This window comes from Cebus imitator, unplaced genomic scaffold (genome assembly GCF_001604975.1).
Source record: "Cebus imitator isolate Cc_AM_T3 unplaced genomic scaffold, Cebus_imitator-1.0 Scaffold104, whole genome shotgun sequence".
Lineage (NCBI taxonomy): Eukaryota > Metazoa > Chordata > Mammalia > Primates > Cebidae > Cebus > Cebus imitator.
The window spans coordinates 2,639,553-2,661,764 of NW_016107419.1; the positions used below are offsets into that span (position 1 = coordinate 2,639,553).

At 33.5% G+C, this 22,212-nt stretch overlaps 1 long non-coding RNA gene across 2 annotated transcripts in view; it reads right to left on the bottom strand.

The window, feature by feature from the left end:
* LOC119472548 overlaps positions 1 to 7,383 on the bottom strand; it is a 53,202-nt gene extending 45,819 nt beyond the window's left edge. For both annotated transcript variants that reach the window (XR_005201695.1, XR_005201694.1), the window contains exons 1-2: positions 7,327 to 7,383; positions 1,603 to 1,722 (exon numbers count right to left, since the gene is read on the bottom strand). This is a non-coding gene — a long non-coding RNA (uncharacterized LOC119472548). The remainder of the gene's footprint in view (positions 1 to 1,602; positions 1,723 to 7,326) is intronic.
* Between the last annotated feature and the right edge of the window lie 14,829 nt (positions 7,384 to 22,212).

Sequence of the window (22,212 nt, forward strand, 5' to 3'; positions counted from 1 at the left end):
ATCATTCTCAGCAAACTGACAGAAGAGCAGAAGATCAAACACCGCATGTTCTCACTCATAGGCGGGTGTTGAACAATGAGAACACATGGACACAGGGAGGGGAACACTACACACTGGGGTTAGTTGGGGGGAAATAGGGGAGGGACGGTGGGGGGTGGGGAGCTGGAGAGAGATGGCAAGGGGAGAAATTCCAGATGTAGGCGATGGGGAGGAAGGCAGCAAATCACACTGCCACGTGTGTACCTATGCAACAATTTTGCATGTTCTTCACATGTACCCCAAAACCTAAAATGCAATAAAATAAATAAATGGGGGGGGGGAAGAAACTTATGAGTGCAATAAACATGTTTTTATCTTGAAAAGAGTAGAGAAGCCTCTCCCAATGGCCACCACCACCAGCAGTCCATGGGGGGTTCAGCCAGGCCACCACTGATGTTTAGTTAAAGCCCAAGAGCCGTTCAGTTAGCTTATGGTGAATGCTGGTAGGCCTGGGACTCACCATTTAGGGCTTGGTCACCCCTCTGGCCCAGAGAAGGTTCAGAAACGCTATCTAAGAGCCAGACCCAGTTTCAGAGACACTAAGAGCCAGTTTGTAGTTCAATCTCACTGTGGCTGAGCTAGTCCCAAACCTATAAGACAAAATCCTCTTTACTTTTCCTCCTGCTTTACTCAAACAGGAGTTTTTTTTTTTTTTTTTTTTTTTTTTTCCATAACCACCACAGCTGGGAATGGATTGGGTCGCACCTGAATCCAGCACACCTCAGAGCCCTGCCCCAGTGGAGTATTCCCTGTGTAATACTGCTAATTATTCAGGGCCCAAAGACCCTTTAGTCAGTAGATCATGAATCCTGCCAAGACTGGGTTTTCCCTTCAAGGCAGTGGGATCCCTTTTGGCCCAGGATGAGTATAGAAATATCATCTGTGAGCTTCAGCCTAGAATGCGGACCACATGACTCTGCCTGGTGCCCTATCCTACTGTGGTTGAGCTGATATTCCAGATGCAAAATAGAGTCTTCTTTACTCTTTGCTCTCCTCTCCTGAGGAAGAAGAGGGAGTCACTTTGTTGCCATGAGCTTCACTGCCTGGGGTTGAGGGAGGATAGCAAAAGCACTCCCTTAGCCACCCCACCAGGTGATAACCTAGGTTGCTTGCTACCCTAGTCCTCTAGCTCTGGGCCAAGTTCAGCCCTAGAAGTTACCTAGCAATTATAATCCTTGTGTCCTATACTGTCTTTTAAGTTTACCAGCACCCCAGACTTCTTTGAAGTGTAGCGGTGAGACTTGCAAAAACACTCAAGTTCTGACCACTGGTATGGGTAGCTTTCCTTTGGCTGGGTCTGATCCAAGTGTCCCCTCCCTGTGTGGGCACTGGCTGAGTCCAGCCCAGCTTTGTTCTCCATTGTGACAGGGCAGCACTGAATTCAGTGTAAAGTCCTGCAATTGCTGCACTCTCCCTTCCCCAAATTAACAGATTCTCCTCATTGCAAGGCTGCTGCCAGGGATGGAGGATGGGTGGTGGTGGCAATTCAAGACAGTCTCTCTCACCCTCTTCAATGCCTCTTTTAGCAATATAAAGTTAAAATCAGGTACTGTGACTGCTTACCTGAGCTTTGGTGCTTGTGATGGTGCTTTTCTGTGTGCAGATAGTTGTTAAAATTTGGTGTAGCTGCAGAAGGGACAAACAGTATAGGCTTCTATTCTCCCATTTTGCACTGCCTCCTCTCTACAAAATTAATTATAAAAATTAGAACAATTAAATATTTTAAAATATTTGGATCACACTCTTGACCAAGGCGTGACAAACTTTAAATTTATTAATAAAGTATTCATTTTTGTAATCTCATAGAGATTCTATGAGCTTAAATTGGTAGAAGCACTTGAGGGGGAGTTATGGAAATATTAGTATTAAATATTCACCTATTTTATTATAATAAAATTCCACTTGAGTATTTTCTAGAGAAAATATATTTATGTATAGATACAAGAAGCATATACAGGACTATTTCTGTAACATTGTCAACAATAATCAAAGGAAGTAGAAACATTCTGAAGAAAACCAACATTTCATTCACAGGACTTGGCTGTGAATTACATTATACCGATTCCATAGGAGCTAGGTTTGCTTTAAGTGTAACCTCCCAGGACACAATTAATTTGATTGGTGAAGGGCATTCTTAAACTGCATGCTTTCTTTTAAATTCTAAAAGTTATTATATTCTGTAATATTCACTTTTTTATGTTGACTTTGACTTTTAAATATCTTATGCTTAAGAAAGAGCTTTAAAATAATTCTGTAGTTTACATAGCTTAGATATTCATACTTTTGATAACAGCATTTCCAGGCTATCAACTATGAAATTCTATGTGGGTGGGAAAAACTTTCTACTTTGCAAGTTGCAAAAATCAATTCATAATAATTATCTTGTCTAACCACATACACTTTTATATTCTGTAAAATGATTTTAATACATTTTTCTCAAACAATTGGAATTGAGAAGTCATTAAACATGTACATGGATATCTCAAATTGATTTATTTGAGTTTTTTAGTCAGTTTCCTTATAGAAGCTTTTTGTCTATTTAATTTTATTCAATTAAAGATATTTCTAAACTTCTAATTAGCTGCCAAGTTATAGTCTGGTTGTACTTCCCATTGTATAGGTATATTTTTAAAACTACATAACTGAGCAAAAACTGTTGCCTGTTGCTGAACCTTGTTTTCATCTTAGGATATTAGGGATGAAAAAGTAAAGAGCTAGACAAACCTAAATAGTCAGGGACTGTTGATTGCTTCAGTTCACCTGCAGCTAACCCACCAAGTGGGACACCCTATTTGTTGAGAAATGCTGTGCCAAGGATATAGCATTTAATGGCTTTGGCAAGAAGAATGATTTTCATCAGCTGTAACAAACAAGTTCCTCATCTCCAACCCTACCATCTGTCCTTCTGGTTCCCACCCAGAATGCTATCTATGGGCTCAATTGAACAGGTTTCAGACTGCCTAAGGTCACTACACAATCAACCTTAACAGATGGCATCACAGTGAACATCTAAACTGTAGCAGTGGCCAAATGCAGAGGATGATCCTCATCACTGAGGAAGAATGCCCTCTGTGCACACTGCCCTGATGTTCTGGCTCTACTAAACATTGCATGTGAAAATAAGACTCTATCGTCTTTGTATTAATAGATTAAATAGATCGGATTTTGCACTAAGTTATCAGTAAATTCTATGTCTTAAACTTTGTTTTCTAGTATTTTCTTTGCTTTGATATAAAGATAATACTTTGAGATAATATCTACCATTAATGACTAACAGAATATTATACATGTATTTAAGAGGAGAAGTTGCACAGATATGCTTTGTTTTATTGCTTTTGTTTTGTTCCTAAGAAATCTTTGTGTACTGAAAAGTAATACTATCTGCTGTTAAAATGGCTGCACACAGCATAAGTTACTGATAAGTATTTAATAATAAACATCGCATCTTTCAACTTTAAATTAAGTCCTGTTTAAATAGCACCCATACAGCCATGCTTATCTACAGTTGACTGATACTCACTTAGATTTCTCAACATAATTTCAAATTCAAGAGTAAAAAGCTTATTCTTGCTCTTAAAATAACTTTAATAATTTCCACATTTCTGTTATGTGTAGCTTTATTACATCACTAACCTAGTTTTAATATTTGGATGCAAAGAATGCTAGAATGTAAAGATCATCTAGTCTTTTATTCTTCTTTCTTTACATATCCCATCTTCATTTCAAGCATTCTGGCAGCCAGATTTATCACTTTTATTTGGAAGTTGGGGAAAATCTTTCTCATGAAATAAATTGGCCCAAGAGAAAGGCATGCAGATTCTAAAAGTTATAAGCCACAGTGAAAATGATCAGAGAGAATTTTCTATAATAAATTCTTCCATTCACAAGTCTCATCGAACATCCTAAAAAATGGGAGACACAGCTCAGGAAAAATATTAAAATTAGCAGAAAAAATATTAAAATTAGCATAAAAATAAAATCAATGCAAAATAGAAGATGAAAATTAAATACATTATCAGTTATTGATATATGGGATCTAATTAAACTAAAGAGCTTCTGCACAGCAAAAGAAACTATCATCAGAGTGAACAGGCAACCTACAGAATGGGAGCAAAGTTTTGCAATGTATCCATCTGACAAAAAGCTGATGTCCAGAATCTACAAAGAACTTAAACAAATTTACAAGAAAAAACAAACATCCCCATCAAAAAGTGGGCAAAGGGTATGAACATACATTTCTCAGAAGAAGACATTTATGCAGCCAACAAACGTATGGAAAAAAAAAAGCTCATCATCACTGGTCATTAGAGAAATGCAAATCAAAACCACAGTGAGATACCATCACATGCCAGTTAGAATGGTGATCTTTAAAAAGTTAAGAGACAACAGATGCTACAGAGGATGTGGAGAAATACAAAAGCTTTTACACTGTTGATGGGAGTGCAAATTAGTTCAACCATTGTGGAAGACAGTGTGGTGATTCCTCAAGAATCTAGAACCAGAAATACCATTTGACCCAGCAATCCCATTTCTGGGTATATACCCAAAAGATTATAACTCATTCTACTATAAAGACACATGCACACATATGTTCATTGCAGCACTGTTCACAATAGCAAAGAGTTGGAACCAATCCAAATGCCCAACAATGGTAGATTGGATAAAGAAAATGTGGCCCATATACACCATGGAATACCATGTAGCCATAAAAAAGAATGGGTTTATGTCCTTTGCAGGGGACATGGATGAAGCTAGAAACCATCATTCTCAGCAAACTAACATAGGAACAGAAAAACAAACACCACATCTTCTCACTCATAAGTGGGAGTTGAACAATGAAAACACACGGACACAGGAGGGAAACATCACATACTAGGGTCTATCAGGGATGCAGGGAGATACAGGAGGGATAGCATTAAGAGAAATACCTAATGTAAATAATGGGTTGATGAGTACGGCAAACCACCATGGCAAGTATATCCCTATGTAACAAACCTGCATGTTCTTCACGTGTATCCCAGAACTTAAAGTATTTTTTTAAAAAAGAATATCAATAGCCAGATAATAAAAAAAAAAAAATAGAAAATCCGAACAACAAAATAAAAGAAGGAAAAATATTAGAAGTCAATTAATTTTTTTAATTTTAAGACATTGGTTTTCTGACTAAAAGTGTTGGTCAAGTGTCTCTGAAGTCTTGCACTATTACCTACCCCATGATATTTTTTCAAAAAATTTTCAAAGTTCTACAGACATAAAAAGCCATAACTTTCAGAGAAAATAGAACAGTTCAAATATAGGGATCAAAAATCAGAACAGCAGCATTGGAAGCTAGAAGACAATATAGATTCATGCCTATTTTGGAGGGAAAACATTTTTTAACTTAGATATCTAAACACATGTAAATAATCAATTAAAAGTGTGGCTTAAATAAATATATTTTCTGAAATATATTATCAAAAAATGTATGTAACATAAATTATCAAAAAATGTATCTTCAGAAGTTTAGATTGTTATCCACGAAAGTAGGATATAAACCAAGAAAGAAAAAGATGTAGTATTAAATCAACTAGTCTAGCTCAAAGGATTGGAGAGAGGGCTCAAGAAGGTCTTCAAGAAAATTAAAAAATAAAAAATACTTACAGAGTCCCTAATGTGTTTACTATGTTTAATGCAACATTCACCAAGGTTTACAATTTTCTTAGAAGGAATGATAGAAAATTCAGAGAGAACAAGAGATTGTGAACATCAAAAATAACAAAGAAAAAAGAAACAAATATTTCTGTATCACATAGTCAATTATAGTCAATATAAGGTAAATATTACAAATTTGTTTAATCAAATATTGAGATGTACTTTAATAGGAGGAGGAAAGAAGTTAAGTAAGAACTTTGTGGTAGTGATTAAGATAACTAATTTTTATTACCATAGTAGAAAATCAGTTTAAAAAATGCCTGAAACTGATAAACATAAAAGGATATTTGAAGAACATTATTTGTAATTATGGGAGTAAACACCAGAATAAACAGATTAAAGATTGGATAAAGGAAAAGACTTGGGAAGATGTATGTCACAATGATGATATTTCTGATTATTAACCTTAGAGTACTATTTTTCTTAAAACAATATTGACATATTTCAGCTAAAGTTAGGAATGGAAATTTCAATCATTCTGTCTCTCCCCTCAACTCTACCCTACTGCCACATCACATACACACCAAGACAGTTGTTATATTAATTTAGAATGATCTACTTCTGGGAATTTTGAGAACCACAACTTTAAAACAAACAATGCATTGCAACTCAGATTTTGCATTTGAAGTAACTGATCATGGAGATCATACATGATTTATCCAGGGTTATTTAACGTAATTCAGTCCAATGTCTTACTACTGAGTTCTATGTTTTTTCTCAAAATGACTTCTTTATTCCTCTTTTTCATTAAACTCAGTTTTAATTCAGATACTCTTAGTTGGTTTCTTCATTTAACTTCTCCCAGATATAATTTATTTTTTGTCTTTCAACCAAATCAATTTTCCTAAAACACTATTTCCAATATGACATTTACCATGTTATATTTTCTGTGTTTGCTAACTTTGTCAGGTTGAAAATATAGATTTTTAACAGGGTTCATATAACTGTTTGCATAGTGATGTCTTTTTCTATACTATTGAGAAGAAATATAATCCTTCTTTTTAAAATTTTAAAAATAATTCCCTATAAATGTAATACATCACTTTTATATGTAACAATATTTTATTAATGTTTATACAGTTTTTTATAAAAAAAACTGTTGCTCAGTTTTTTAACGTCATATTGAATCAACTTAAGGAAATATAATGTATGTATTTTTCATTTTGTTATTATAAAACATTTTCTGTTACATTTTGGTAATTTCTGTCATATGTTATTTTTTTCTCCTACTTTTAATTATTTTAAATTGCTCTTACTTGTATTTATTTAGATTTGTTGATATTATTTGCTAGTTGCTTCTCAGAATAGGTAAGTCAATGGTTAATTTACTCAATTATCTGCTAAATAATTCCTTAGTAAAATTTTATTAAAATGAAAATGATTTTTTACAAATTAACAAATAAATATACATTAAATTAAAAAAAAATTTTAGTTTACTTTAGGTGTATATTATATCCAGTATTTCTCCCCATGTTATCTCTCCCCACCCTTCATATCCTACCCACCCCCTACTGTCTCTCCTCTACCCCCCCAACTGTCCCCAGTGTGTGATGCTCCTCTCCCTGAGTCCACATGTTCTCAATGTTCAATACCCACCTGTGAGTGAGAACATGCAGTGTTTGGTTTTCTGTCCTTGTGTCAGTTTGCTGAGAATGATGGCTTCCAGATTCATCCAAGTCCCTTAAATTAATAAAAGTTTAAACAATAGTGAAACTAGAAAAATGAAGAAAATGGTTCAACAGACAGAAATAACCACCACTAACTTTTTGATATACAGTCTTTTAGTCTTTGTTTTGACCAAACAGAGAGAGAGAGCCACACAGGGTAAAAAAGACAGAGAAAAATATCACTTGTTTTACACTATTGAGAAGCTACTTTACAACCTTGCATAATAACACTATTTCAAGAATATATTTAAATATAGATACATACACACATATGTATCTCTCCAAAGTAAAATGTTAAGAAAATAGTGTAAGAATGCACTTTGATTTATTTTACTAGTCCAGTTTTTTGAACATTCAGGTTGTTTTAAAATTTTCACTCTAATTAATATTCCCTTAAAATGAACATCTTGATAGAAACATTTTTGCATATATTGGCAAATATGTACTTAGGATAAATTTTTAAAATCTCTTTCAAAATTCTCTTTCAAAGGAAATGTTCATCTATAAGTTATTCCATATAATTACAAAATTGATTTCTGCCAACACTAATACCCACCAGATGATACATGTGTTTCAATTAAGTAATGAAAGTATCCCTACATATTTGAAACTTGCATAGGTGTTATTACAGAGATTTGAACTGTTCTATGTAAGATATTTGTACACTTCTTCTTTTGTATTATATCTTTTTTCTCTTTTATGAGTAATATTCTCTAATTAATATGAAAAGTTATTTATATAAAAGTACAGTTAGCCTTTCTATGTATATTTCCAAGATTCATTTATAATTTGTTGATAGTCTTTTAATACAATCAAAAGTTAATTCATTTCCAGTATGAAAGTAATATTTATAAAGCAATCAATTAAAGTGTTTTCCTCTATGATTTTTGGTTTTGAGAAGATATTCAAAAGATCTATTTCTATAAGATTAATATTTACTTATATTTTATTCTTATGCCTTAGTATTTATTTTTATCTTCTGGAATTAATTTTTATTTGTGATTGAAGTATTGTTTTAACTTGTCCTAAAATATTTTATTTTTCCCCAAATGCCAATAAATAACCCACTAATTTTCTACTAATTTGCAATAACATTTTAATTGTATGCTGTCAAATTTTCAGGAATAAATTAATTAGGTAATTCATGATTAGCAAATAGAAGACTATTGTCAACATAATATAGAAAACCAATTAGTTCATATATGAAATTTCTTAGCCCATTAAGGCTTTATTAAATCAAGTAATAGTAGCCAAAGACACTAATGTGGTTTAGCACATTAGATCACAGAGCAAACACCTATTAACCACAGCTCCTATTGAACCTAAGCACTCTCATTTTGGCCCAATTTGATCATTGCTCTACCTTGCTAGAGAAGCTCTTTCCAATCTTTGCATATTTTGCCTCTATCTTCACAAATTAGCAGACATAATCCTTGTTCAGAAATTAAGTTTTAATCATCATAAGAACTTATGTGAGATTTGGAAGAGGGCAATGAAACGGGGGCATCTGCTTACTGCTGCTGATGAGAGCAGGCAATGTTGTAGAAAGGTGAGACTAGATAAGCAATTGCAGCAATTACACCTAACACTCTTTTCCAGACTCTGCATTGAGGCTCATGAGAGATGAATTAGGAGAAAATATGGGTACTGTGAGACTTTCTGAGTTCTGGATTGCAGCTATAGGGTGGTTTTCTCCAAAGATGTTCTATGAGTTCTCTTTCTTTCCAAAATTTGGGAAGTAAAAAAAGCCTTATTTATTAGTAGTGGCATTGCTTCAGATATCTAGAATGATTTCTGTTTGCAGTACTGTCTGTGAATTACATGCTATTCAGTTTGGCTCACTTTATTCATTAAAGCATGTAGGGGGAAAAACACAAAACCAAACTTGGGTAAATGTGTATATTAATCAGGGTACTCCAGAGAGAAAGAACAAATGTGATTAGACAGATAGATTGATGGATGGATGGACTGATGGATAGACAGAAAGCAAAGAGGGGACTTATTAGGGAAATTGGCCGTTAAAATTATGGAGGCTGAGAACTCCAACAATATGTTGCCTGCAAGCTGGAGAACCATTGAGGCTGGTAGTGTGGCTCAGTCCATATTCCAAGGCCTCAGAACCAGTGAAGCCAATGCTACACCTCTCAGACTGAGGCTAATGGCCTGAGGGAGTGGTGGGGGTGGCTGCAGTGGGGAAGAGTAGTATCAGTTCTGGAGTCCAAAGGCCAAAGAACCCAGAGTTCCGATGTCCTATGGCAGGAGAAGAAGGTTTTCCAGCTCCAGGAGAAAGAGAGATCAAAATTGCCTTTCCTCCTCCTTTTTCTTCTATACTCTCTCCCAGACAATTGGTGGTGTCCACCCACACTAAGGACATATCTTCCCCACTCAGTCCACTGACTCACCTGCCTGTCTCCTATGCCTGTCTCACACTCACAGACACACCCCACAGATAATTCTTTACCAGCTTTCTAGGTATTCCTTAATCCACTCAAGTTGACACCTAAAATTAACCATCACAATGAGCAATGCCCACAAAATAGGAAAAGAAATGCTACATTGGTCACTTCAGAAAACAGAAAGACGATTGGCACTGTAATCCCTACCTAGGAATACATGAAAGATAGCTTATTATAATAATTATAATGGTAGTCACTAAGAGAAAATGATCAACTAAAAGTGAGAAGGAATCATTTGATATTCAGAAAAAAACATCTTAATTCACTAAGAAACAGGTAACAGAGTGACTAATAATATAGGTTATAAAATGTGGATCCCTGAAGAGCTTAAAATAATTGCCAACTATCTGCTTCTATTTGAACAACCTTAAGTGAAGGTATGGGACCAGGATTCCTTCACATTCTTTTCATTTCTATTATCCAAGCAAAAATATAATACAACTCATACTTGAAATATAAAATATATACACTTCTTTCTTACATACTTACCATTTTTACATGAAAAATATTATTGACATTATTTGGTTTGTGTTATGGTATAGACATTTTGATCCATCAGTCTTCTAATGGAAAGAGCTTAGGGAACAAATTTAAATCCTCTAGGAAAAACATTTAAAAAATGTATTCAGTCGGTATTTGGAAGATGCTTATTATCTTATTTCAGTAATGATTGTTGATTATGGTAATTGATCATTTCAATAATTTCTTATATAGATAATTGGTAATAGTAATTTAAGTGCACTCTTATTTTAAATATTCTTAATTAGTAAAGCATATTTAAATAAATTACCATATTATTGAAGGTCACAAATAAATATGGTTCACCAAAATTGTACAAAGTTATAGTGAACTATATTCTATAAAATTTATCTTTGAGACTAGCTCCACAAAATTTTAAGCAGATATTTTAGGGGTAAACAGTTCTTATAATAGAGCACAACTCTCAGTGATACAAACAAAACAAAGCACATTTGGTCACCAAACTTTTTACTTCTTTATTTATGACAGAAGAATGGTCATTGTACACACAAAAAAGTAGTTGGCTTTTTTTGTTTGTTTGTTTTTTGGGACAGAGGCTTGCTCTGTCATCCAGCGTGGAGTGCAGTGGTGTGATCTTGGCTCACTGCAACCTCTGCTTCTTGGCTTTAAGTGATTATACTTCCTCAGCATCCTGAGTATCTGGGAATACAGGCTTGCACCACCACACCAGGCTGTTTTTTGTAGAGAAAGGTTTTGCCATGTTGGCCAAGCTGGTTTTGAACCCCTGACCTCAAGTGATCCACTTGCCTAGGCCTCCAAACTGCTAGCATTACAGGCATCAGCCACAATACATAACCAGTAAGTTTCTGAAGTGTTTAATAAACACAAGTTGATAGAGGAAAAACATTTAACTCTCAAAAAAGGATTATTTATGCAAATACCTAATTAAAATTGTATTTATAACAATATCTTCAAATTCCCTCATCTATAGTTTCAACCAACATTTTGACAAACATTGTTAAAATTTTGGTATGAATTTGGTATACAGTTTAGGTATAGGAACCAATGAAATTATTTTCAAACTTCTAATTCATATTGTTTGTAGTACAGTATAAGAGACATATCCTAGTTATAAGATTAAGAGTTTCAATCATGTCTGAAATGGCTTGGCTCTGTATCCCTACCCAAATCTCATGTCAAATTATAATCCCCATGTGTTGAGGGAGAGACTTGTAATCTCCACTTGTGGTGGGAGGAAATTGTTTGTATTATGGGGGTGATTTCCCCCATGCTTTTCTCATGATAGTGACTGAATTCTCACGAGATCTGATGCTTTTGTAAATGATAGGTTTTCCTGCATTGACACATGCTCTCTCAATTGCCACCACATAAGAAGTGCCTGCTTCCCCTTCCACCACGATTGTAGGCTTCCTGAGGCCTCCTCAGCCATGTGGAACTGTGAGTCAGTTAAGCCTGTTTCCTTTATAAATTATCCAATTTTGAGTATTTCTTTAGAGAACTGTGAAAATGGACTAATACAATGGCATTATATTATTACAAAATAATACCTTTATTTTTATCATGATAGTTGTTTTTGAACATTTTTAGAAAAGTCAGAGATTAAATTTGCAATTAAATTATTTATTGTGATGTTATGAAAATATAGTTCCTTTTAAATATAATGTTTATTGAAATCAAAAGATTCTTCTTGTTTTGAACATTTTTTTTTGCAATTTGTTATTTTTCTGGCAAAAGAATGAATTAATATATTATATTTATATATTTGAAGAAAGAATTTGCTCTTCAAGTCATAGCTTGAATTATTCAGTTTAATCAATATAATTTTGACTAGTACTCTTAGTTAAGAAGCATTTATATTATTTTGAAAAGGTACAACAAAGAATATTGCTTACAAATTAAAATAATGTTTTCTTTATGGAGACTTTACACATAAAAATTAGTATTTAATGTTTCTTTACCTTAAAATGTTAAAATCGTACAGGTTATAGTTTATCCTAAGATTCATATATCATTATGCTTCTTACTTAAATATTGAGGCTATCTTAAAACAATAATCATTAAACTCTAAACAAAATTTCCAAATCTTTTGAAAGACCAAATAAAGTATTAGATGTTAAAAATACAATTTGGAGTTTAGAAAAAATATATTAGTATTTAATGAAAAAATAAAGAAAAAAAATAGTTAGCTTGATTCCCCCAAGGAAATCATCAGGGCTGATAACTAAATAATTAGGATTGGCATTTTGTGAACATCTTTATTAACCTTATATTAATTTGCAAAGTGAGGATAGGAAATAGAGAAAGCCTGATTCCCAGAAGTTACTTTGAAATGTGTACAAAATAAATAGGAATAATAAAGGGAATGCTCATCTAATGTATAACCAAATTAAACCTTGAATCAAACTTCAAAAATCTGATTATCTTTGTTTTTATTGAGAATGGTGAATCTCATAATGTGCTCCTGTGTATGCTGAACAGATTGTTATATTTAGTGTACATAAATATAGTAGATATGGTGGTAGGCAAGTAATAGACACACTTATGCAAATGTATATGTATAAGCTTATGCATAAACATGTCAAAATACATACATCATGTCCATTGAACCATGATAAATATCTAAAGTTACATTGTTGTTCATGTTTCTCAGGGCTGTGAATGACAAATGAGAGCAGTTCACATGTCCTAGGCAAAGCAAGAGGGTCAACGTGTAGCTATAAGCATGAAATAATAATCAGTGTAGCTAAAATAAAAAGACATTAAATTTCTAGAGAATTCTGTGTAAAATTATTATATATTTTTTGGAAATAAGATTTTTTTCCTGAATTACTTTTGGTCAATTTCGTTATTGTACATAGAGAGATGAACACTGCAATATACATTCAATGGAATATTTACTAACAATATTATGATTATCATATATATTCTACCATATAGGTAACTTGTCAGTTTCATCTGAATCTGGACTGTCGGAAAGAATGGATTATTAGCCCATTTTCACATTGCTGATAAAGACATATGTGAGATGGGAACAAAATGAGGTTTAATTGGACTTGCAGTTCCACCTGACTGTGGAGGCCTCAGGATCATGGCAGGAGGTAAAAGAAATTCTTACATGGCAGTGGAAAGAGAAAATGAGGAAGATGCAAAAGTAAAAACCTCTGATAAAACCGTCACCTCTCATAAGGCTTATTTACTACCATGAGAACAGTATAAGGGCCTCCATGATTCAGATTATCTCCCACTGGGTCCCTCTCACAACATGTGGGAATTATGGAAATACAATTTAAGACGAGATTTAGGTGGGAACACAGCCAAACCATATCATTCTGTCCCTGGCCCCTCCGAATCTTATGTTCTTACATTTCAAAACCAGTAATGCCTTCTGAACAGTCTTAACTCATTTCAGTGTTAATCCAAAAGTCCACAAAGTATCATCTGAGACAAGGCAAGTCCCTTCCATCTATAAGCCTGTAAAATCAAAAGCAAGCTAGTTACTTCCTAGATACAATGAGGAAGTATTTTTCACCCCTGAATGATACTTCTTTACTACAGTATATGCACAGAAATCCTAACAGAATCTTGGTTGCCAGTATTATTTAAGCTGGCCCAATCCAGGATAGATTCCGCTCCCCCCAACCCCATTCCCCTTTCTCTGAGGCTCTGAAAAGCACAATATTTAACTATTTCTTAATAGAACTACCAAAACACTTCAGAAACAATTGGCTCACAACTCATTTTAAATTTGTGTATTGCCTGTGCATGAGAAAACAGATAAACCCAAAAGATAGTTCTATTTTTATATGGCGATTAAAAATAACTGAAACATCAAGACACTTTCAGTGAAAGCAACATTTCAATTACAAATTTTAATGCCTGTTAAACTACCTATGGGAGAAGCTGAAAAGTCCTAGGCAAATTTTGGGGTATACTACAGTGTTCCTTCAGTCTGCACAAAGATTAAGGTAATTTACAGTCAATCTGTGAATGAATGTTGAGACAATGTTACATTATGTTGTCTGTACAATTAAATGTCCTTAAAGAGATAACCAGAATCAACTTTTCTACTATATTTTCAACAAACCTGACTAACTGGCACTTTTGCTGGGAGATGTTTGTCAAAGATGCTGTAAGACTCTATACAATTAGGAAATAACTCAGCTTTAAGAGTATTTTGTTATCTTCACTTGTTTGGTTACAGGTGTTTTGCTCAGATAGCCTATTGCACTATGTTTCTAGAAATGCAGTCCCAAATGTGCATATTCTATATTGTATACAAATAAAGCAAAATTATCAGTAGTATAAATCTGACAGCATTTTGTTTGCAAAAATGCATGCCAAACGAGGCATTGGGTAAATACAGTTGTTCCAAATGGGAGAAATTGGCCAAAACAAAGGAGTAACAGGACCCATGCAAGTCCATAATCCAGTGGGGCAGTCGAATTTTAAAGTTTCAAAATAATCTACTTTGACTCCAGGTTTCACATCCAGGTCACGCTGATGCAAGAAGTGGGGGGTCCCAAGGTCTTGGGCAGTTCTGCCCCTGTGGCTTTGCAGGGTACAGCCTCCCTCTCAGCTGCTTTCATGGGCTGGCATTGAGTGTTTATGGCTTTTCCAGGTGCACAGTGCAAGCTGTAAGTGGATCTACAATTCTGAGGGCTGATAGACAGTTGCCGTCTTCTCACAGCTCCACTAGGTGGTGTCCCAGTACGGACTCTGTGTGGAGGCTCCAACCCCACATTTCCCTCTGCACTGCCCTAGCAGAAGTTCTCCATGAGAGCCCTGCCCCTGCAGCAAACTTCTGCTTGGGCATCCAAGCGTTTCCGTACATCTTCTGAAACCTAGACAGAGGTTCCTAAGCCCCAATTTTTGATTTCTGTGCACCCACAAGCTCAATACCACGTGGAAGCTGCCAAGCTTTGAGGCTTACACCCTCTGAAGTTATGGCCCGAGCTCTATGTTGGCCCCTTTTAGGCAGGGCTGGAGCAGCTGGGACACAGGGCACTAAGGCCCCAGGCTGCACACAGCCCTGGGCCCAGACCATGAAACCATTTTCTCCTAGGCCTCTGGGTCTGTGACTAATGGGAGGGACTTCTGTAAAGACCTCTGATGTGCCCTGGAGGCATTTTTCCCATTGTCTTGGAGATTAACATTCAGGTCCTCATTACTTACACAAATGTCTGCAGCTGGCTTGCATTTCTCCTCATAAACGTGATTTTCTTTTCTATCACATTGTCAGGCTGCAAATTTCTGAACTTTTATGCTCTCCTTTCCTTTTAAAACTGAATATCTTCAACAGCACCTACATCACCTTTTTGAATGCTTTGCTGCTTAGAAACTTCTTCCACCAGATACCCTAAATTATCTCTCTCAAGTTCAAAGTTCCACAGGTGTCTAGGGCAGGGTCAAAATGCCACCAGCCTCTTTTCTAAAATATATCAAGAGTCACCTTTGCTCCATTTCACAAGTTCCTCATCCTCATCTGAGATCACCTCAGCCTGGATTTCATTGTTTATATCATTATTAGTATTTTTGTCAAAGCCATTCAACAAGTGTCTAGGATAAGTTCCAAACTGTTCCACATTATTCTGTCTTCTAAGCCTTTCAAACTGTTCCAGCCTCTTCCTGTTACCCAGTTCCAAAGTTGCTTCCACATTTCTGTTTATCTTTTCGGCAACACCCCACTCTACTGGTACTAGTTGACTGTATGAGTTTTAATGCTGCTGATAAAGACATATCCAAGACTGGCAAGAAAAAGAAGTGTAATTGAAGTTATAGTTCCATATGGCTGGGGAGGCCTCCAAATCACGGCGAGAGGTGAAAGGCACTTCTTACAGGTGGTGGCAAGAGAAAATGAGGAAGATAAAAAAGCGTAAACCCCTGATAAAAACCATCAGGTCTAGCCAGAAGTATTCACTTCCACAAGAATAGTATGAGGACTCTGTCCGCTTGATTAAAATTATCTCTCCTCAGTTCCCTCCCTTGACATGTGGGAATTATGAGAAATTCAAGGTTAGATTTTGTTGGGGACAAAGCCAAACCATATCAATTAGTATTTTCTGGTTTTCTTTATCTAATAGGCATGACGGAAGTAATTTAGCTAAAGGTCCCTGCTGATGGAATGAGTGTATAGTCATCATCTTAACAGATACTTTTAAACATTGTTTTCAGTTTCACAAACTCTTTTAAATGCTTCACATACATTATCCCTTTTAATCCTGTAACCTTATGAAATAGATACGATTATTAATCATATTTCACAAATAAAGGCTTAGAGAAATACGTTAAGTCGATTGCCCAAAGTTACTTAAATTAATAATGTGTCTAGAACATGAAGTTTCTCAATCCAAAACCCATACTTTTAATGACTATTTATGTTAGATGTGATAGAGTTCTTAGAAATTATACTATTTTGCAGATAAGAAAATTGAATCCTAGGATATTTTATAACTTCTCCAAAGTTGTACAAATGAGAAAATAACTAAAATAAGGGTCTAAGTCAAGTGTTTTCTTAGTCTAAGGCTATTTTAGTAATACTATATTGTTTATATATATATTTTTTGAAAGCCCAATTTTGTTTTTGATAGTTTAATCCAAAAAAGTAAATGTCAAAGAAAGAGTCTTTATAAATATTGTGTATCAACCAAAGGAAATCTACATAATTTGCCCTTGCTTCAACTTTAAAATATTAAATGTATCACTTCCACATTAAATATTCACTCATTTTTCCAAATTAAATTTATGTCAGCAGAAAAATTATTAGCAGTCATTTAAATTTAATTCTATCAAAATTATGGGACAAAAAATTTTAAAGGCAAATATCAGCATATTTGTAATTGGATTATGTAGTCCAAAATCTGTGGACTCTAGAAATATTTACTGTTCTGCTTTTCCTACATAATAAAGACAAAATTTAAAACAGACAGTATTTTAAGAACTTTATGTTTATTCTATACTTTAATCTTCCACACAAGTAATAGAACCTTATTATCCTTGTTTTACAAAAAAACTGAGATTTAGAGAAAGTTGAGTCACATACTAAATCATACAGCTGAAAAGAGGAAGAACAATCGACCTCATAACCATCTCCTTTAAAAAGAATGTGTGTATGTATGTGTCATATGATCAACATCATTTCTTACCTCAGGAAGAGTAGGGCAAAGAAAATAACATATTCGTATAATAGGGATATAACATTTCACCTTTTAAAAGGGTTGTTTGTTAAACCATCAGGAAAACACATACTTAATTATTAAAACACAACTTAATTATGTTATCTCATTAATGAGTTCCAAAAGGTTAATAAGATGCTTCTACTTGTTACCACCAAGAGACACTTTAAATCAGAATGCTGGTCAAAATTTACTGAAGATGGAAACTTGAAATTTACATTAACATAAATATACTTTAATTATTTAGGGTTCTCTGCCATGCCAATGTACAATAAATTAAAACTTGAATTATTTTGGGGAGATGCTATATTTTCTCATGAATTTTGACTATATGTATGGTTTAATTATAAATAAAATGGTCTTTTATTTACAAGGGGCTTGGAAAATCAGCCTCATTGTTATAATTTTTCTAAGTTTTGCAAGAAATTTCCTAAAATGATCACACACTTTGTTAGTTTTGTTTATAATGACCTTGACTATTTACAAAATATATGACTCATCCTCAAAGGACAATGTTTTAAAACATTCAAATCTAGGGAACAGATTTCTTTAATGCAAAAAAAGAAAGTTCACAAAAATTATGAAAAAAGAGATAATTCTTAGATTCTGTGCACAGTTTTTGGAAGGCAACTCCTTTTTAACCATTGATATTTATTCAGATATGAAATTTCTGGAAATGCCATTTTTAAAATATGATACATTTACTTTAAAATAGTTACACATTATAAGTTCAGCATTGTAACAATCATTGTTTTGATGTCATAATTGACTAATAAGCCCAATACTAACCTTCTGGAAATATATAATGATAGTCTGGTTATTCTTGGTTTTTCTTCCAATTATTTATTTATTTATTTATTTACTTTCTCTTCCTTCTCCATAACCAGGAGGACATTTTTATCCATATTGAGTTTCTGATTAGTTCTGCCATTGAAAGTCACCAGCTGGAGAGCATACTAGGGAGGATAGAGAGGTCGATGTATTTATCTGCACCACCCTATTCTGCCCCATCAGGTGTCTGGAAGTATCTAATTTCCAGTTTGTTGACCCTCAAGCAATGTAAGTAATATAAGAGCTAGAGCTAGAGGTACGTTGCTTCAGTTGCCCAGAATGAGATTAGGATTAACTTTGTCAAATGCCACAACTAAGTTAAAAGATAAAGACTGAAAGTTGGCCATGCATTTAGCAATGTAAAAGTTACTGGTTGTCTTGATAAGAACAGTTGTGGAACATAAGTCTGATTAGAATTAAGAGTTCATGGGAGGTGAATTGGAAGTATGGCTTATGATAAATATTTTTCAAATTTGTTTTGCTATAAGGAAAGAAGAACAACTGAGTGCAATCGGATTATTGCTAGAGGATTATTAAATTACTAGAGAAATTTCTGTTGTTTTTAAATATGAGAGACACATTTTTGTTTTTCAAAATGTAATCATTCATTAGTGTAGGGGAAAATAACAATTGAATATTAAGAAGTGGAACAATTAGCAGGAATAGGTACAAGGGGAGGAGTTTTATTGCATAAGTAAAGATACTGGCCTAGGCAAGAAGCAGGGGCAATTGATTCAAAAGACCAGATAGGGTATTTGAGTAGAGATATATACAAAAAGTGAATATAGCACTGGGAACTGTTTTATTTAATACATTTTTATAAAATAAGAATTAGAATCACCAACTGTGATTGGGAATAGGAAAATATTGGAGGTTTGAGGAAAGAGAGGCTGTCATTTAGAAAAATTAAGGAATCAATAAACAAAGGAAAAATTGGTTTGATAGGTAGCATTAATGGTCCACTAGAGACAAATTTAGAAGTTTAAAGTCATATTAATAAACATGATTGGATTTCCAGTGTACTCAAAGATGTTTCCTAGGACAATTATATAATTACAAGTAGGCTAAATATATGCTGTGTAAACAGGTCCACACATATCATATTACTCATTCACAGTTGAAGACAGTTAGTTTCACTTGTAGTCTCTTATACTGCTATTTAAAATTACTTCACAAAGGTTTTCATAAATTAGAAGTGTAAAGTGGAGTTTAAATTGTTCATCTTACAAGTGAACTAGAAAATTAATACAATTAAAATTATGTCATTAACTTAATTTTAAAAAATAGAACAGAGCTGAAAATTGAGTTTTCTGAACTTTGTTCTAAATTACATTTTCAACAGTAACCATGTGTTTTTAATACACAGTTAACTGAATTCAGACTTCACAGAAATTGTGACTATAAGAAGCAACTAAGAATGTTAAATGCATTTATGCTAATAACTCTTCATTTGCATTATTTGAGGCTAATAAACAAAAAGGAGGGATAGTTTTTTCATAGAAAGCATCTAATTAACTGAAGTAAAATTTTTTTTAGCTCAGGGGTAAAATATATGTGTGTCTTTGTTAATTGCAGTTATTGTTAACTAAACAATTACTATTTTTATTGTATTAAAAGAGCCTGAATTACATTAGTTAATATTTCAAGGTACAGGAAAGGATGTAAACAGAAGAACAATAGATTTGTGCACTTAAGAATATTTGTTTATTTCTGAATGAGATTAAGTATGAAACTCAAAGAAACCAGTAACCAACATAAATTAAATATGGAAATTTTAACATTATGACATTTAGAAAAATATTAAATGTATTTGCATATAATTTTTAAAATGAAAACACGAATATCACTTCTGTCACATTCATGTACATTCATATCTCTTTTAATGTGGCCATATATACAGAAACACATCTAATATTTAATGTATCATAGATCTCATACATGCAACAGAAAACTTCAATATGTTTTCATATGTTTTATTTGTGACAGTGAGCCCTCAGTTGTGCCACATGTCATGGGCCAAACTAAAACTCCTTGTGGAATAAAATGCATCCATTTTAGTGTGTTTCATCAACTGATGTGTTCCCTCCATAAGAAATCTTATTAACTACTTCATTTATTGTTCTCTTCTGAAATATCTAGATACATATGTCTTTGAATATTTAATATAACTTCTAAACTATTGCTTCCCTAGTAACATTAAAATTGTTTTGCACACTTCATTTATATGACATCATTTATATTACTTGACAAGTGACTACAGTTTGCTTAGATAAGATTGCATTTAATTGATGCATTTTCACTATATTTGTAAAAAATCAATTTCATTTCACCAACTCTTCATTTTTATGTCTGACACATTCTTAAGACATGCATATCACAGAGAAAACTTAAAATAGGCCTATCCTATTAGTAATTTATATATCATCACGAAAAAATGCAATAATAGTTACATATTTACATGTTTGTAATTCCTACCTTTAAAAATAAGGGAACTTAAATGTGCTATGTGGTAATATTTATTATAAACATAATGTGAATTATAATTTTATTTATTGTAAAATTATTTGTACCAAGACTGTTTTTAACTCAAATGTAACTCATGAAACAACCATGAATACTATATTTCCAAAGTCATTTAATAATGGTTTAATATTCTGAAAATCCTTTATATTTCATGGAGACTGCAATCACTTAATAGCACATCTAGACCTAACAGTGCCTTGAAAAACACACTCCCCTCTGTTGTTATAATGAGAATACGTCTCAGGACCATGACAGAATTTAAACTTCTGTAAATTCTTTTCCAAGGTTGTTTATGCCTATTTATAAACATAATATTGATTCCTCTTATAACATGCTTGCCATCACTTGTTTTAGGTAAAGTTTAACTTATTTACATTTTGCTTAATATATTGTAAATAAAATAAATTGGTAAAGTAATAAAATATTTGAGAAAGAAATCTTTATGCTATATGTCAGTACACTTAGAAACCTTATAACACTATGGCATAATTTTAGTTTCTGATTAATAATATATAGCTTTAAAAGTTAACTCGTTTTCCTCCTGTTAGCATGTGCTCAGTATTAAATTTAAACAACACATAAGAAAGGAGGAAATGGTATATAATCTTAAAAATAAAAACTGTTAGAGGATTTCCCAATGTATTATGTTATTTGCTTGCTCCACTCTTTCTGGGATAATCTGAACAAATTAAATCAGGTAGCTCAAAGGTTCCTCTGCTCTAATGTTTGACTTCCATTCTGGCACAATGACACTGGACTCTCCATTGATTTCTAAATTGCTTTATTGTGTAATTTAGGATGACTAGAGCAATAGAATCTACAATCAGAGGCAGCTGGTCGAAACAGGTGTTGCAGAAAATTATAATCCTACTTTGATTAATCCTGTTTTTTTACAGCCACCCTCTAGTTATGCATGACAGGTATCCAAATAATCAAACATACAGTCTTCATTGCAACAATCTGAGTTATTGTCAGGAGAAACATCAGGAATTACTGAAGCATTGATGCAAACATAATGTGTATTTCATAAAATAGGCTTTTGTTATTTCATTATTTCTCCAATGTTCTGGGAGAAAATCTATATGAATGTGTGTGTGTGTGTGTGTGTGTGTGTGTGTGTGTGATCTTTGTTAGAAAACTGTGCATTTTTCTGGTCATAATGGTGATTTTAAATAACCCATAAATTTAAAATTTTCCTTTTCAAAATAATTTTAAAACACAGTGATGTGTTAACAAGTCCATGGTAATTGTTTCAGGCAGCATCTGGAATTATAAATGCATCTGTAACAAGGCATATACAAGATTAAGAATCACTATGCAGTTATTAAGCAC